This window comes from Macaca thibetana, chromosome 3 (genome assembly GCF_024542745.1).
Source record: "Macaca thibetana thibetana isolate TM-01 chromosome 3, ASM2454274v1, whole genome shotgun sequence".
In the NCBI taxonomy this organism is placed as follows: Eukaryota; Metazoa; Chordata; class Mammalia; order Primates; family Cercopithecidae; genus Macaca; species Macaca thibetana.
The window spans coordinates 102,108,884-102,120,998 of record NC_065580.1 but is presented as its reverse complement, the minus strand read 5'-3'; the positions used below and the strand labels follow the sequence as shown (position 1 = coordinate 102,120,998).

Sequence of the window (12,115 nt, the reverse complement as noted above, 5' to 3'; positions counted from 1 at the left end):
CATGCCTACACTCCTACAACCCACTGCTGGACTTTTGTCATGACAGTTTCTCTATAAAAGACACTGTTAAATGATAGTCTATATACTCGGAGAAAATATTTGGTAAACAACATATATCTGGTAAAGAACTTGTATTCAAAAACACAGTACCAAAAACAAAACAAAACAAAACAACAAAAAAAGGGGACTAGATTTAAAACTGAGTATTGACAACAAAAAGGGGCATAAGGGGACATTTGGGGTGATAGAAATATTCTATATCTTGCTTTGTGGTGGTAGTATATGACTAAATGTATTTGTCAAAATTCGTACAACTGTACACCATAAAGGATGAATTTACTGTACGTGACTTACACCTCAATAACCTGACTTTAAAAAGCAACTAATTTCCTTCCTAAGAAACTAAGCAGATTTACATGCCAGATTTATTTTCCTTTTAGTATAATCAAACCTATTCAAACAAATTACAGTATTAAGTTAATTGTGTAAAATGTATAATTTTCCAAATGATTTTAGAAAATAGTTTTATTTAGATACATAATAATTGTCCAAATGTTACTAAACTCATTAATGAGGGAACTAGCAAGATAATAAATCTAATTTAAAGGACAGCATGAGAAAGGTTTGTTTTATGATGAGTGAAAGACAAATGTTTGATAAAATTGCTACTTTACATAATAGACCAGTTAATTTCTCACAGGCCAATAAAGTATACTTTAACTTTTTCAGTTTTCTTCATTGGGTTAATATTACTTGCATTTGTGATTAGATAAAAAGTCACTTGTATTTTATCAGGTTTCTACTAGCTAACATCCAACTTTGCGGAGTTGCTAAATACCTTGACTCTAACCAATAGCAAGTCAAGCAAGTGTAATTTCCACTGAAGCATCAGATGACCCTGATGTCAAATAAAGCAGGTCCCCGGTCTTAGGACAAAGAAGTTTCTAACAACAAAAACGGGGCACCCAGCTAAAGTGGTTTCTCCCTAATCTTTAGGTTTTTCCATCAGAAACAATAGTGCAGGTGGCAGGGAAGGAATCTTATCTGGGTCTGTTCCAATTTGCCTGAGTCCTGCACAGAGGTAAACTATTAATCAATGTCCACTTTTCCTAATGTTCAACCCCTTGGAATTGCAGATAATATATTATCTATATACATCAAAGGAAAGAGCTTCTTGAGTGGGAGTTTGTTCCTTTTAGAAGTTTCCCCTGAGGGCGGCCCTCCCCTGAGAACTTGCCCCTATCGAGCTATTCACCAAAAGGGTAGAAGAAGTATGACTGGATGCCCAGAAGTCCAGTTTGCAACAGGAGAGGTCAAGGTACTAGCAGGAGAGGACATAGTTTTCCTCGCCAAACTAAAAATTCCTTGTTGGATTGAACTGCCTTGTTTGTGCATAGACATTGTTTGTTAGTGTTAATATATTGATTAATTAATATTAATTAAGTATCTTATGAAATCCTTTGTGAACTTACTATGTACCAGGAAGTGCTTTAGGCCTGGGGATAAAATGTGGAAAGAAGAGAGACAAGTTTCTCTTCCATAAGGCTTACATTTCAGTAGGAGAGAGAGCTAATAAAGAAATAAAAATACAAATAATACATGCTATGAAAGAAACAAAATAGGGTCAATGGATATAGACTGTGCAGAGATGTGTGTAGGAAGAGCCTTGTTTTGGATATAATTGTCAATGAAGTCTTTTTGAAGAGGTGACACTTGAACAGAGATCTGAATGAGAAGGTACCAGCAATGTGAATATCTGGGAAAAGTAGAAAAGCAAATGCAAAGAGGCAAAAGCCCCTGGCATGAAAATGAGCTTTAATACATTCAGAAAATAGAACACCCATGAAGTCACGATGTTGCAACATAGTGAGAGAAAGGAGGAAGAAAATGGTATGAAATTAGGTCAGAGAGCTATGCAAGGTCGGGTCATGTAGCACTTTGCAGATCTTGTAAGGAGTTGAGATTCCATTTTAAATGTGGATTTAAAGAGCCTTTGGAGATTCTTAAGTAGGTGGCCAATGTTCCTGATTTATGTTTATAAAAGGCCACTCTGGCTGTTAAGTGGCAAGTGAATAAAGGAAAGAATGAGTTAAATATTATTATGATACCACATTTATGAGTATGAATGTCTTGATCAGGTGAGGCAGATTGAGTTTCCCAAGCCACAGAATGGAAAATGTCCCTTCCAGCCATTTATCAGGGATATCTTCATGATCTGAAAAGACTCAATTAATCTCTTTAAAGGGAAAGGTTCCTTTGAGAGGCTATTCCTGTTGGATGAGGTCCTGTGCTGTTGGCAAAAGTTTATAAAGCACCTTTCCTTCAAGCCATCTCAGACGTGATGATCCAGGAGGATTCAGGTACTGCATCTTAATTGTTGTCATCATAAACAGTTGCATCTGGTTGTTGGGAGAGCCAGACATGTGAGTCTGTGTCCCATTCTTATGGCAACTGGAACATCATTTTCTATTATGTTCTATTTTGTTCTGACAGACAAATGATTAATTAGCACAATCATCATCTCTCCTTGAAAATGGCCATGGATCAGTGTGTCCCCCTCCATCATGTAATTGAATCAGGGCCCACACACCTGTTTCCACTTCCTTTAAACAAACACCTGCCCAATAACTAACACAAAGCAATATTAAATCTCAACTGACACTGTGCGTAAGTACATCTTTCTACTTGACCTAATCAATGCTGAAAGCTAGAACAACATGGGTTTCAGAGCAGACTGCTGCCTACTCCTCACCTGTAATTGGAATGTCGGTGGCTCTGGCCTAACTTGGGCTGCATGACAGAGCTGGCCACGGTTATATTGGACAGTGGTTCAGAGTTTGGTTCTGGAGTCAGACCAACCTGGGATCATACCTGGTTTTCTAGTTGTGTGACACTGAGCAAATCACCTAATCTCTGTAAGCTTCTGTTTCCTCATCTTTAAAATGAGGATGATCCTATTTACCAGAAATGTTTGTTATTCTAAAAAAAAGTTTGATAAGAAAATGAACAGAGACTCAAAGAACTTGGGGGTAATATCAGAAGTTATTACATTTGAGCTACTGTCATCCTGGAAAAAGAAGAGAAAGAAATACGTGCAGAAATATATTTGAAGAAATAATGGTTGAAAATTTCCCAAATATGGTAGGTAAATTATGCATATAAAGAACTTAGCACAGTATTAGCACATGGTAAGCAAGTGTCAGCAATTTTTACTATAATAAGAATCTTAAATACAATTAGGTTGGGCAAATTTCATTTCTGATTATGACAGCATAAGTACATGCTATCTTTTCCACTAAGCACCATGAAAAGTCCTCAGAATATATGAAGCTGAGAACTCTGAAAAGTAAATAATAGCAGGTCAACTGGAGGAGAGAATTTAAAAACTCAAAGAAAAACAACTATGGAAACATTTCTGCTTTTTTATTTCCTCCAATATTTTCTGGCATAAATTCTAGAGCAGTCTGAATCTTGTGAAAAAGGTGCTAACAGAAAAAGCTGCAAGACAAACTCTCTCTCGGGCCAGAGGATTGGGAAAGAAGCTCCTGGAAAGCAGAAATCTTTTGCCTATCACAGTCCTACTCCCGACATGTATCGGTAACGAATGGCATTACAACGCGGTGGCAAGGGCAGCAGCAGTGGTGGAATTGGGGATAGCAGCTACAGCAATAGAGGCTCTGCACACTCTCTTGTCTGGCCACTTTGCCCTGAGGTAGACCCAACTGCACAAAGCTCATGACAATGCAGGGAATCCAAAGCCACAGTTTTCTAGCCAGAGCCAGGAAAAGGAGCCCATGAGAATCGGAGAGTATGAAGAGGACTCACAAACAGGCAATAGCTGGATAGAGGACTGAGGAGCACAGCAGTGTCCTGCACTGGGAGTTATAAGTGGCATAAAGGGTTTGAAGAGGAATTTGTATGGGATAAAACCACATAGGGGTGGGATCATGGGGATTTGTAGGACAAGGAAGAGTTAAGACTATATCCCGCATGCAATGAGAACTCATTGAAGACTTTTATGTTAGAGAATAGCACAATCAGATTTTTGGTTCTTTTGGTATAAATATGGATCAGAGGATAAATATTAGAGAAAAGAAATCACCTAGAGGAATTTGGAAATCATCTAGCTGTGGGATAAAAAGGGTAGAATCAAGGCAGTAGAAGTAGGAATGGGAAGAGAATTGAGGGTTTTATGTAATTTTCTTACCGACTGTGGAAGGATTCAAAGATAATTCTCGGAATTCTGGATAAGGTAACTAGCATTTTAGGTTATTTACACACTTATAGGACAAAATCCAGCACACATACATGCATAAAGTCACACAGAGTCACATACATCTACACAACACAGACACATACACATACTCAGACACAAAAACACTATGAGTTCCTAATTGGCCCAGGTTCCAAAATCTTATTGAAAGTGCAGTGCCCACACAGGTGGGAACAAATACAGCCTACTGGGATTTTTTTTCCAGGTATTGAGCTTCTTGTTGGGACACACAGTTAGAGATGCTTCTGTCTGTGGAGAATAGAGTCTTCCAGATCTAAGAATCAGCCAAATTTTTGCTTCATTTTTTTCTACTCAGGAGTAACCTCATCACTTTAGAATAATCTTTACTAAAATCTCTGCATGTTCATTTAAGGAAATTTTAGTAGATATTGGGTTCTTCTGGTCCTTACTCAAAATTAGTGCCAGCAGGACCATATTCCGTTCCAGGGTAGATAAATAGAGGCAATGTCTGGGTGCCCTTGAACAATATCACTTTTCCAGCTCACTAGGGTTCCAGAAGGACTGGCACCCTACAAAAGTAAAAGTGATGACAGTATTACCTGATACAGGTAGCATAGGTCACATAGAGCTGGTTTAGAGAAGGAAATGATAACTCCAATAACCATAACCATTTGGAATGGACAGCAGAGGTCTTAGTTAGATGTATGCATATGTGAGCCATCTGCACTTGGAGAATCAAAGGTGGAAATGCGATTGCTCAGGAAAAATAGGAAAAGAAGAGATTCAAGGAGAGAGACTTAGGGAGTATCAACTGAAGGGAGTAGGCAGAGGGAAAGGAATTAATGAAGTAATGAAGAAAGATGACAAGTGTGATGGGAGTACTGACTTTTACTTAGAAGAATTAACAGAAACAACGGTATTTCCAATATTATTATAATTATTTTTTGAGAAGGAGTTTTGCTCTTGTCGCCCCAGACTGGAATGCCATGGCAGGATCTCGCTCACTGCAACTTCTGCCTCACGGGTTCAAGCGATTCTCTTACCTCAGCCTCCCAAGTAGCTGGGATTACAAGCACATGCCACAATGCCTGGCTAATTTTTGTATTATTAGTAGAGTTGGGGATTCACCATGTTGCCCAAGCTGGTCTCAAACTCCTGACCTCAGGTGATCCGCCCACCTCGGGCTCCCAAAGTGCTGGGATTACAGGCGGTGACCCACCGCACCCGGTGGGTGTATATATACATATACACATACATATATATGTTGATATATAGTGTTTCAATTACAAATGTGTGTATACACATACATATACACATACATATATGTGTATATTATATATAATATGTATTGCATGATTGACTTTCTAATGGTGATACTGGTGGTTAGTTTTCTCTAGATATGTATTTTCATCGTTAAATGAATATGTATGTGGTATTAATTGGCTTGTATAATGCCCTGTGAAAGAGATCTGAGGTGGTTTACAGAAAGGAAAATAAAAAACACCATGGTGGAAAAAGATGAAGATATCAGAAGAAAGGAAAAATAAGGGCTGACAAATAAGATAAAGTCAGAAATAATAATTCTTCAAAAAATTCTGTGCTCCTTTTATGTACAGTAGCCAGAGGTGGGCTACAAAACAGTCTTGGATTTCCTTAACCAAACCAAAACAGAAAAACAAACAGACAAAAAAATGGGGGGGGAACAAAATCAATTTTCAGAATGAATAAATCAGTTGCTCCGAAACAATCTAACCTTTCTTGGTAGCGATTTAAAAGAAATTTCTATTATGTGTCTTTATAAAGGGAATGTTACATGATATAGTAGACCATGGTATAAAGGGAATGTGACATGATACAGTAGACCATGGCTTTACATAGATATATGTTTATATGTTTAGGTATTTCCCTTTGATCATAAACAAAGGAAATCCCCAAACATTGTTTTATACACAGAAAAGCAGTTTTTGGAAATTATTTTAATAAGCATTTATAGAAAAGTGACAATGGGCTAGTGTATTAGTCCGTTCTCAGGCTGCTAATAAAGACATAGCCAAGACTGGGTAATTTATAAAGGAAAGAGGTTTAATTGACTCACAGTTCAGCAAGACCAGAGAGGCCTCACGAAACTTACAATCACAGTGGAAGGCGAAGCAAACATGTCCTTCTTCATATGGCGGCAGCAAGGAGAAGTACCAAACAAAAGGGGGAAATGCCCCTTATAAAACCATAATGAGATTTCATGAGAACTCATGCACTATCATGAGAACAACACGAGGACAACCACACCCATGATTAAATTAACCTCCCACCGGGTCCCTCCATGACATGTGGGGATTATGGGAACTACAATTCAAGATGAGATTTGGATGGGGACACAGCCAAACTATATCCGCTAGGTACTGTTGTTATCAGATGTTATGAAAGCTAAAAAGGTGAGTAAAATAGAGTTGGAAGTTTCTGCTATAGCTCTACATGATTTGAGTGTTTTGCAGAAGGCCACACAAAGTTTTCTTGCAATATAGAGCTTTTCAGAAGCAGACCACCAAACTACAAGAAAAGAAACTGAAGTTTCAAGGAACACCCCTATTTTAATAAGGAGTTTTCAGAGAAAGCAAATGTATGGCTCTACATTTATTCAGATTAGATGGAGAGTAGGGAATTGTTTTCTGAAACAAGATACAAAAGTCTACACATATAGTGACCAAGTGACAAACAAATAGCCTAGTCTACCCCTTGCACTATCTGGCCCTGAAGCCTCCAATGGGGGCAGAAGAAGAAGCACAGAGGCTGGTGGAGTTTGGGGCTGTGTGGAACAGACAGGGAAAGAGTGAGGCTGGGCAGGAATCAGAGTGCTGCTGCTGCCCCAGGCAGGAAATCTCACCTTCTAGTGTATCAGTGTCAATGTACTCCTCAAAACAATATGAAGTTCACAAGTTTCAACAGCTTTCAGCACAGCATATAACACAAAATGTAAGTAAATTATTAATTTTATTCATAGGAGTTGCTAACAAAGCAATGCATTTGACAAATGCCTATCCATGTCCATAGAAGGATATAAATTATCCAAAGTAGAAACAAGTGACTTTAAAAAATATATATATATATACACACATACATACATACACACACACACACACACACACACACACACACTTGGTTTTGGGGATAGAGAATACAGGAAACATCATTTCTTAAATCCTATCAACTACACAGTCATAAAATATCCCCAAATACTTTCAGTTTTTAAAAAGAAAAATATAGATATCTTGTGACTTTGGTAGATTGCCGTGAGCAAACAAGCAATTACTAGATGATCATGGGAATAAAGAAAGCATTGGTACACTGAGGACATGGTTTCTTTCATTTTCCTTGTGAATGAATAAGATAAGGTTTGGCTCTGAGTTTTGGAGGGGATTAGCAGCATTGGATGGCATTGAGTTCTTAAAGTACTCAAAAATGAAAAATCTTCAATTGATTCTTATGATCTGAAATCATTCTTGATGTGAAGGGTTCTTTCTTTTCTTAATTGGGGACAGATTCTGAGAGGAAGCACCCTGTACCAACCTCTGATCTACCAGTGTTTTAAGATTAGGCAATTAGAGGCTGAGTTTGGGTTAGAGAAGAGTGCCATCCATATTTTGGCTTCTGTTCCTGTTCTCTCAATTTTCAAGAAAAACAATTTAACAAGGCTTTTAATAACCTACAATTCTTGTACATCATGAACTATTTGTTGTTTTAAATTACAATTTGAACTTATATATGCAACTCACCATTCCACATGAAAATACTCTGAAATTTTTCTTCTCAAAGGGACACCACTTCGATCCTCTAACCTCTTTACAAATGTTCTATTTGTTTGACTTGTGTTACACCCTGAAAACTGATTATTTTCCCAACAAAGAAAAAACAATTACAACAGACCAGAGTCTTGTGTCTTCAAAAAGTCTTTTGATTTCATTTTTCATCTTTAGCAGAATTATTCGCTTTTGAAGAAAAAATAAAAGGGCTCCAGCTCTGCAGAGAGTAATTCACTTATAAGAGAATATCTGCTAAATAAACAAAACCTAATGGACATTTTTCTGGGGAATATTTTTCTGTGGCCTAAAAAACGAATCTACGTGGCCTATGCATACACTGTGGTTCAGAGCAAGCTTCAAGGTTTTATCTTTTTGTCTCCACGATGCAACTTGGGTCTTCACTTGTGTGTAACGAAATCAAGGAAAAGATGTGACTTGAGTTTCCAAGTATTGTTTCTCAACTTGATCCTACCTATTCAACGCTTTTGGCTCTGAATACTGAAATGGAATCTGGATGGAATGAAATTAATACAGGGTAGGACCCTGTGCTTTAATGTAGAAGGGGCCACATTTTCCCTTGGCTAATTTCTAAATTTGGAAATAATCACATAGTGTGACTTTACTTTGTCTTGTTTTTCATTTCCATTTAAATGAGATGACTCCAAACTTGAGTTTGGTCTTATAATTAAAAGGTTTGCTATGTTAACTTTCTGCAAATATTTAGTACAATGATACCATTTATTTTCAAATATGTGATCTGGATTTTCCTGAATATAGTCATCTTGAATATGGTCAATGCATAAGACAAAAAAGGGAATACAGGATCTTGGGACTTCATAATGGAACAGTAAGATTACAGAACTGCAAAAAGACTCTTGCCATTATTCTTGGCAGTGGGCAAGTAGTAGTAAGCTAAGAGTTGCTAGGATGATGGTTTAAAAGGATTCCTATGTGGCGGAACTCATCTCCTTGTATGAAAGCAACTCAGAACCGATACCTGACTGCAAGCATCAGATGCAATTAGCACAGTGCAGTATTTTTCAAACTTTTCTATAGCAATGAGATCTTTTTTTTTTAAATAAATTTCTGCTAATGTTCAATGTATAATGCAGACAGAAGCAGGACTCCTCTGGTTGACTTGGGCCTAGCAGTAGGCACCACATAAGCCCCAAAACTTGGCAGAGCCATGACAAACCACTGATTTAACAAATCAAGAAATCAAAGAGTCACCTCAATCCCTTAATAGTTGCCAGAGCTTAGACAACTTACAGTCTTTTTGAATGAGTGTGCGTGTATGTATGTGTGAGTGTATGTGTGGGTAGATTAATTCCCACTTTTCAGGATTATTGTGAAGATAAGTGATAATGCAAATAAGGCACTTAGCCCTGTCCCTTGCCTGTAGGTAGACATTCAAGAAATTGTTACTACTCTTGTTACTATCATCACCATCCTAACCATCACAGTACTACCATTTGCTAAGCACTAACCATGTTCCAGGCTTGCTGTAAAGGGCTCTGTATACATTAACTCTGTTAAATTACAGATGATGACACTGAGGCTTAGGAAAGTTACATACTTTATCCAAGACAAATAATAAGTAATGGAGTTGGATTTAAGCCCCAAATCCTGAATTTAACCCCAGAGCTCAGTTGCTTCTTATTAGTAATAAACTGCAGGACTCAGTATGTATTTTTGTAGGATAGTCTCCCTATATCTTAGCTCTTCCTTACTGTATTAGTCAGAGTTTCCCAGGGAAACAGAACCAGTAGGTTTTGTGTGTGTGTGTGCATGTGTGTGCCTGCACATAGAGATATATACACATACATATTTATATGTGTATGCATATATGTGTGTGTGTGTATATGTATATATATGTGTGTGTGTACACACACATTTATTACACAAATCAGGAAAGCCAGTGGTGTAATTCAGTCTGAGCATGAAGGCCTGAGAATCGGGGGTGGTATTTGGATGCAGCATCAGCAAATATTGTTCATCATGCACCGAAGATAGCAAAGGTCCTGGGTGGGATAGAGCAGCCTCTCTACATTTTGATTTCCCTTCTGTGCTCTTTTTTGGAGAATTAGGAGAGTAAAACAGGAAATACCATGAAATGTTTGGAGACCTTTGTTCCATTTGCTACTCTTCATCAGAAGATAATAAATGGTCTTTTCCCTCCTCCATCACATATGAAGTCATCTTTCTGACATCAAAACCATCCATAAATAAGTCCCTTTTTACAATCTAAACTCAGTTCCTTCTACAACATACAACCGTGCTTCTACCATAGCCAATTCATTCTCTTCATTGTCTCCTGAGACTGATAATTTATCCTCATCTCATTCATTCATCAAGCAGTAGGTAATATTCTTTGTGCACAAAGTACTTCGCTAACAGAGTTCTTTTCAACAGAAGGAAGACAGTAATTACAGTTAGCATTTATTGAGTTATTGGTACGTGCACTTGTAATAACAGCCAACATGCATTGAGCACTTACTATGCGATGGGCATTGGATTAAATACTACACGGGATTCACTGTATTTATTCTGTCCAACAACTCTATGTTGTTTTTCTTCTCCCTGTTTCACAGAGGAAGAAACTAGGGTAAAGAGAGCAAGTGCCCGAGATCACACATGATAAAGAAAGGAGTGTGTACTTTCATCCAGATAGTCTCTCTTAAACACAGGGTATTGGGTGCTACACAGTCCTCAAGTAGCTTTAAGTTTACTGGAGAAGATATGACCTACACGGATAATGGTAACACAAGACAGGAGGTTTTCAGTGTCCTAACAAAAAAGCAAAGTGATATAGGAGTTTCAAAAAATAAGGATCGCTTCTGCCACAGATCATCAAGGAAAGCCTGTGCAGGAGATGGGGTCTGCGCTAGGACTTACTGGTGAGATACTTCATTTGTTTCAGCAAAGGAGAGGGAGCAGGAACACACGAGGTGGTTTAGGGGAATAGAATTGGAGATTCATCTGAGGGCAGAGCAGGAAATGAGACTGGTAAAGCAGATGGCTGCCAGGTGAGGGACATCCTAGAGCCAGGTGTTCCTTTTCATTCCGTAGGTGTTACAGGGAAGGAGCAAGGGATAAACTGCATGAGAGCTTGGAGTTTACATGGAGAAGGGGAGGTCAAAAGCCAGATCTGGGTAAAGAGTAAAAGCTTAGGAGTTTAGCAAGGGAAACGATTTGGAGGCAGAAACGCAATGCATCAGGAGACAATTTGGCTGGAAGCTGAGCTATGACATAGGAGCCAAGATGGGGATGTGGCAAAAAGGAATGAGGCAGTGAAGGGCGAGGAGAGGGGCATAATAACTCCAAGGCCTGGACTTTCATTTCTGGTGGAAGGCTGCTCTGGGAAGTATGATCCTGTGATTTCTCTCTCATTCTCTGGGATATTCTAAAAGTACTTTCTGGGTATTCACTGTAGGTCCGGGAAATATGACCCACTTGGTGGCTAAGGGAGCCCAATCTGGCAGAGGCCAGTGCAGTTTGGAGAGAAAGCGGCTGGAGGCTGTTAGGCGGCACCTATGTTGCACTGTCGCCAGGTAATTGGTTCTGAGGGGACTTCTGGGAGGTATTTTTTGGTAGTACACTCAGCACTGGTGTGGTCATTGACCAACTGAGCAGGGCAGGGTAGAGGGGCAGGAGACCATGCACACTGTGGCGCTCAGCCTGCACCAAGGAGAAAGGCTATGCCACTTACGGAGAGGATCAGGAAGATGAACTGAGTCAGGGCAATGACCAGGTCAGCTTTAGCTACGAGTGAGACATACAGCCAAGTCTTCCACGTCAAAATGTCATGTGGACAGTAGGGAATGCTGGGCTGGCATACTGGAGAGAGCTGGGAATCAGGCTCATAGATGCTTGGAGAGTCTGTGTGTACGCTGAGGACAGAGGAATGGAGAAAGAAAAGAGAATTCAGGACAGAATGGGGATGTCCACATTCTGAGGATGTAAGTCCATGGATAAAACAGTGTGGTGTCCCAAGGGTAGGAAGGCCCCACTGAGTCAAAGACTTTCCAAAAAGCAAGGAAGAGGAAGAGTGCAACCAGGACGTGAGATGGTTTTGAGTAGTGGG

General features: G+C 39.0%; 2 protein-coding genes across 2 annotated transcripts in view; both read left to right on the top strand.

The window, feature by feature from the left end:
• NEUROD6 (neuronal differentiation 6) overlaps positions 1–12,115 on the top strand; it is a 779,410-nt gene that overhangs the window by 451,614 nt on the left and 315,681 nt on the right. The gene's annotated exons all lie outside the window — the stretch shown is intronic.
• GGCT (gamma-glutamylcyclotransferase) overlaps positions 5,926–12,115 on the top strand; it is a 1,150,694-nt gene continuing 1,144,504 nt past the window's right edge. Inside the window, exon 1 of the mRNA XM_050783261.1 lies at positions 5,926–5,936. The gene's annotated coding sequence lies outside the window, so the exon portion shown is untranslated. The remainder of the gene's footprint in view (positions 5,937–12,115) is intronic.